At 37.9% G+C, this 6716-nt stretch overlaps 1 long non-coding RNA gene across 1 annotated transcript; it reads left to right on the top strand.

The window, feature by feature from the left end:
* The first annotated feature begins 2244 nt into the window (after window positions 1-2244).
* On the top strand, window positions 2245-3185 carry LOC133709238 (uncharacterized). Its single transcript, XR_009846183.1, has 3 exons — window positions 2245-2374; window positions 2467-2535; window positions 3058-3185. It is a non-coding gene; the product is annotated as an uncharacterized LOC133709238 (long non-coding RNA).
* The last annotated feature ends 3531 nt before the right edge of the window (window positions 3186-6716 follow it).

Genomic DNA, 6716 nt, shown 5'->3' on the forward strand with positions numbered 1-6716 from the left:
TTAGTTATTTCCTTAAATAAATTAATTTTAATAAATGTTTCTATTTTTTAGGTACACCGGAGAAAATGACAAGGAAATGATCTAAAATGAAGAAATGGAGTTTTCTTGGTCCGACTAGGAATCCCAGTCAACGCAGGAATCCTGATGAGGCTAGGAAATCTGAAGGCATTAGGAGATCACATGGCTTGAAGATATTATGGGAGATTAAATCTGATTTTTGTATGGGAAATCAAGGAGATTACGTTGAGAAAATCAAGGGACAGTTTCAAGGGATTGTGCAACAAGAAAATACTCAAAGCAAGTCCAGATTCGTTCCTTAATTCCCTCAAGATATGTTGGCTGAAATTAGAGAATAAAATCTGCAATTTTAATGTGAAAATCAAGGGGAGGACATTAAGGATAAAGCCATGGAGAGATTTAAGGGAGGAAAGGTCCAAAACAAGTCCAAATTCATTCCTAATTTCACTCAAGAGCAATTTGGCCGAAAATTGTGAATAAAATCAGATTAAATCTTGGGAAAATCAGCACTACTAGAATTTTGGCCTTAGACATCATGACAATAACATCGGTGAGGAATTCACGCGATGTAAAAAAATATCATTAACATCGATTCCTCAAATACTGATTTTTATGCATATTACTGACATCGATTTTTACTGTTGACCGATGTCTATAATTTAATTCTAACAGTTAAAAAACGCGAAAATGACTAAGTTTAAAATTTCAGCACGCGGGGACCAAAATTTTCCTTTCCCACACACTTACTCAGTTTTCCCACTCTCTCTAGCTGCCCATTTTCATCCTCACTCACTATCTCTAACAAAACTGGCGACCCGACCATCTCTCTAGCTCTTCCCCGAAACCCTAGCCCTCTCCTCCTTCCTCTCCCGCTCTCTTTTCACGGCCACCACTACCTCCCTCTCCTCCGCTCACTCCCGTTACTATCTCTCCAGCGCCATGCCTCCGCTGACAAGCTCTCTCTCTCTCTCTCTCACACACACACACACACACTTTCTCTCTCTAAAACCCTCTCAGTGTCTCTCTGGAATTGACAAAGATGAAGTCTATGCAGCCTGCAAGGAGAAAAGCGCCTCCGCCTTCAGATCTAACTGTACGGCCTTGGATTCAAAGCCTTCGCCGGCAGCTAAGTTGAAGAGTCCATTGCCGCCAAGGCCGCCGCAGTCAAATCCTCCCAAACGTAAGCTGGGACGCTTCCTAAGAACTCCGTCCATGAAGCCTTTGGATCTCTTCGCCGAGGTACTGCTCTGTTTCTTAACCGACCTGGATCTCTTCGTCGGAAACCTTCCCTTCACTGTTGGTGTGTCAATTTGGATTTCATGGCTTGCTTAGTTGCTACTCACTCTTAGTGAGTTTCATTTGCATTTTGCAGTGATTGAGTTTCTGGTATGCGTTCCTCTGCTTCAGCGCCTACCCAGCTCCTCGCTCAAGAAAATCGCCCAGCTAGTAATTCCAAAGCACTACGGTGAATCCCACAACCTCATTTTTTACTGTGCTATGAAATTTCAATTGTGGTTTTGTGAATAAAGGTTTGAGCTTTTTGGGTTTTTGCAGATGAAGGAGAGTATGTTGTTCGTGAAGGTGAGGATGGGATTGGGGTTTGATTGGATATTCAGTTATGGGAACACAGGAGGATGACCACACCTGATTAATACTAGAGGTGTACATACATGTACATTTGCAAGCATAATTAGCTATAATGGGCCACGCTCATTGTACCGCCAAATGTACTAATTCCAACCAAAGGAATGACATACAGGTACACCGCCAGACGGGCTACAACCTCAGCGTCGGATCACCCCCAGATCATCGCCGACGCGCCGCCACGCGCCGTGCCAAAATGGCATCAGTAGCTCCCAGAGCTGGGAACTGAAGCACTTCAGTCCCACATCGAAAACAAGGAGAAGAACCTCCTCTTCCCCACCTATAAAAGGTTCTCTCCTCTCTCCTCATTAATTACGCATTCAATACTTACCTACTGTTACTTTGTCAACATAAATACATTGACTAACTTAGGCATCGGAGAGTTGAAGACCGCCCAGCGCGGTCTCCCTCTGACGCCCTTTGTATTTTACTTGACAGGTAGCGGAAGCTCTGAGAGCACCACAAGTATCGATCCGCCCACCGGATCAGCGTTAACAAAGGTTCAGATACCGCCGAACTTTTAGACATTAACAAGAGGTGTTAACCTAATCGACTAAACCGAAACGAAAGCCTCGGTCCCCAATTCACTAACAGCCGTTTTAAGATCTCTCCTCCACTCTCCAGATATTCTTCTGTTCTTCATCTAAATCCCAGATCCTCACTCTCTTTCGAATTTCCCTTCATACAGCAAGCATGATGAGATTAGCAAATGGTAGAGTTGAAATTAAACTGCACTTATTCTTCCCGTCTCTATTCATTCTTTCCATAAGTTTATGAAATTAAACTGCACTGTATCTTTTTCAGTTGAAGCTTGAAGGTGTAGACATGACATCGATGAAGAAGAGACACTTTTAGACAGGTTTGTTAAGTGAGGTAATTTGCGAACTTTGAATTTACTGTATTTATGCAAATCGAGTCCTTTGTACTTTGTTCGAAGATACCGGTTCTGTCTGCCATGGAGGTTACAAATTGGGATGTTGCAAGTGAGCATATTTTGATTGAGATGATTTGCCATGGTTATGTGTTTTGTGATAGTATCTGATAAGCTAAAAAAACTGAGCCATTCTATATTGTTGTACTGAATATGTTTAATTGTTTATTAGTACTACCACTTTGGTTGCCTTCTGCAAATTGTTTATTAGTACTACCAATTTGGTTGCCAGACCATGTTCATAATTTAATTGTGATCAAACTGAAATCGGTCGGTGCATAATTATGGGTGCCAAATTCAGACACTTGGATACCACCTTTGCATTTGTTCTTGTTCTTGTCTGCAAACTTCGTCACAAATTTTTTTTTTCTTAAACTGATCATGACTTATATTTCTATGCCTCTGCCTTTTTACTATGTTGTTCTTAATGTCTCACATGTAAATTCTGTTGGCTTCATCTCCAGTTCAGTTCTTTGATTCAAATCATATGATGGCTAGAGGAAAGAAGGGAGTTGCTCGACCTCATCCAACTGCTTCGGGGCTTGAAGACTCTTCAACCGCAACATCACCTTCTGCTCATCTTCAAATTGAATTGGTTTCAGTGTTTATTCACTTACTGAACTTATTGTTGGTCTATTGAATTAACTATGGCAGTGAATAGTTGGTCTGCAATTCTGCATATTTGCTCAAAAAAGAGTTTGATATTTGCTTTGTTCTGCACTTCTGCATGTACTGGTCTGCATATTCACTTGGAGGTATATTTCATATGTGTTTGTAAGTTGGCAGTGTGAGGATGTGATAATGTGATATTGTGACTTAAGTTGAATTGAGGACAGCTGCATAATCTGGAAAATTTGGGTACCTGTTAACTACTACTAAAGGAGATGTAAGTTTCTGTTCGGTAAAGCACATTTCATGTCCTGACATGCTCCAATAAAGAACTAGATCTTTATTTCGGGTCTATTTCGGATTTTGATTTGGTTTAGTTGTGTAATGTGGTTTAATGGGATTGATGGTTTAATGGTTTTTTGTTGTGCTGGTTTTGGTGTAGGTGAGAATTCAGTTGGGTCAGGGATCAGCTGGATAAGTTACCAGGGCCATGATCAAGGATGAGGGTTTTGGTTCATTGTATAAGGTAAGCTTATTTAGTGTGAATACAGTTTGAGTTTTTGATTCATGATTTACTTGATTTAGTGCTAGATGTGTTGGATGAGGAATTTATATTCGGTCCGGCTCCACCACCTTTTTTTTTTCTTCTTCTTTCAATAGTAGCTAGTTCTTTTTAGTGTACTAGTGCATTTATGGATATGAATCTTGTTTTGGTTTTGTGGTTTGAAGATTGATGAGAATGTTCAGAGGGAAACCATAAATCACAGATCCTTGAGGCATCCAAATATTGTCAGGTTCAAAGAGGTAATCAGCTAGTATTGAGTTAATTGTGTGGGTACACGCACTTTGGAGTATGTATGGTGTGTTTTGAGCATTCCAGCTTGTTATTGTGGTGTTTTGGCAACCATATTACACTAATCTTATGTAAAGATAACTCCAAGATGATAATTATCAAACTCAAAGTGAGCACCAAGGAGCTCAGATAAAGCAGTCTTGAGATGAATGCTTGAAGTATACTTGTTTTGCTGCAGGTCTTGTTGACTCCAAGTCATTTAGCTACTGTCATGTAATATGCAGCTGGTGGTGAGCTATTTGAGAGGATATATAGTGCTGGTAGATTTAGTGAAGCTGAGGTTAGTTCTTCGGTTTACATGTTAGATAAAATCATGACTTCCATGTCAGCTATGCTGAGAATTCTTTTTGTATCATCCAGAAGAATGCAAAGCTGTCAGATCAAGGATGGGCCAACAAGTGATTTTGAGTAAGGCTAGCTAGATTTTGTAGAACCATTTTGATCGAAGTAGAACGTTGTACAGTTGCAGGTGAACTAAACTGCATATAGTTATTGCAATGGTCTATTTTGGGCTAGCCTTGATGTAGGTTGGGGTGTTTTTGCCTATTTTTGGAACTATTAACAATTCTGATGTTGGACAGAAATTAATGCAATGCCCCATATTCAATTAATTCAGAATGTCATGTTGTCAAATGTGGATTACAAGCATTTTAGCAGCTATAATTAATTTCTTGGACATCATCTCATATAAAGGATATGATGTATATACACCTGTTTCAAATTAATGTTAAACTACCAAAACGATGTCAATAAAGAGATAATACATTAGTTTCGAAACTAAAATTGATGTCTCGTTTTTCATTGATAACGACGTATTGAGTAAGAAGCGATGTTTAAAAAACTAATCGACATCGATGTAAACTACAGGGAACGATGTCTAGCATCAATGTGGACATCCATTTTTCAATTTGGGAAACGATGTCTAGAATCAATGTGGACATCGATTTACAATTTGGGAAACGATGTTTAATACTAATATGGACATCGTTGTTAACCTAAAACCTTATGTAATATAGTAAAATGGATATCGCTCCATAAAAGGAAATGATGTTTATATAATAATGTACATCGTTTATACAATACTAAGGAATATAGATTGAATCTTAAATAGTAGGATATATGGAAAATATGCTTGAACCTCACAAACGGCAGGCAAAATGTAAAGAATCTGATGTCTGATACCATATAAAACATCGTTTCTAATACGAGTAACGATGTTAAAATGAATACTTCTGCTATTGGACCTATACTTCATTAAGCATTACATGCCAAAATATGAAGGTTTAACAATATCTAAACACACTAATATGTCATCATAATAACGGTTTTACATCGGTTCCATAAGCTTATTCGATGTCTATTGTTGAACTGGACATCGGTTTTTGACCGATGACTTTTTGTTCATGATCTTTAACATTACCCACTAAGACATCGGATGATTTTTTTTTTTAACATCGGTTTCTGGCCGATGTCTAAGGCAAAAATCCTAGTAGTGCAGCAACAATATATTAGGGATTGATTTTAGAGCTTTATGATTGGTTGGATGACAAAGCAGAGCTGACGTGGCATTATTTGATTGGCTGAAGCTGTGTGGATCAATCTTGAAGACTTGGAGACTAAGTTGCCATCCTCCTATAAATAGGAGCATTCTCTACACAATTCAACACACCACCACAACCACAATTCTACACACAAAAATTCTCTCCATTCTCTAGTCTTCAGAAGCTCTGCGTCTCAACCAAGGAGGAGAAGAAGTCATGCAATTCATCAAGATCCTATCCACCATCCATCCTTGTGTCGTCCCTAGAAGATTGCTTGCTTTCAAGGATCTTCAAGTTCTTCATCTCAAGGCTTGTCATCCATCTTTCAAGGTGTATTTCATACTTTCTTTTGTTTCCCTTTATTTGATTTGTAGAGTTATGAATTCTAGTTAACATGTCGTTAAGGGCAAAGTTTAAAGCCCGTTTATATGTTTTGAAATAAAGTTGTGATTTCTTTATGTTGATTTATATGTTGCTTATGTGAGATTGCTTGATTGATTTTGGATTACAGAAAACTTTTGTATGTTTATGTTCTTTGGTGGCCAACTTAGGATATATGCATGTAATTGGAGCTAGATTTAAGTAGTGAAGGCTTTAGACAAAAGTCGAAATCAATTAAGGAGGATTGCAAATAGATGAGCTTTGTCATACTAGGTTGTGCACTTTGGTTGACATCCTTTCTTTGTTCTTCATGCATTGAATGTGTTCTTGAGTAGCTAGCTTTCTAGACTATGATTGCATGTTCAATAGGATTAATTTAGGTGCTTTCACTTAGATTAATTATTGAAGGAAAGTAAAATATGGGAAATCGTTTGCTTTCAAACATTTCACATGGTCAACTTCTTTCTCATGACATAGAAAATCAACTATAGGAATTGTAATTGGATTTCATTCATATCGATATGGTTTTGATCTTTATTCCTTGCGTTCCACCCTTGTATATGTGTTTTTACGTTTTCTTTATTTTATTTATTTTAATTTTCGATTTTATAATTCTAAAATCCCTTCTCTTTACGTTAACTTGTATATATCTTGTTTTTCTTTGTTTTATTTTTGTAAATAATACTTTTTACTTTTATTAATTTATTTTTGCAATTACAGGTGTACCCTCAATCCCCGG

The sequence above is a fragment of the Rosa rugosa genome, chromosome 5 (assembly GCF_958449725.1).
Source record: "Rosa rugosa chromosome 5, drRosRugo1.1, whole genome shotgun sequence".
In the NCBI taxonomy this organism is placed as follows: domain Eukaryota; kingdom Viridiplantae; phylum Streptophyta; class Magnoliopsida; order Rosales; family Rosaceae; genus Rosa; species Rosa rugosa.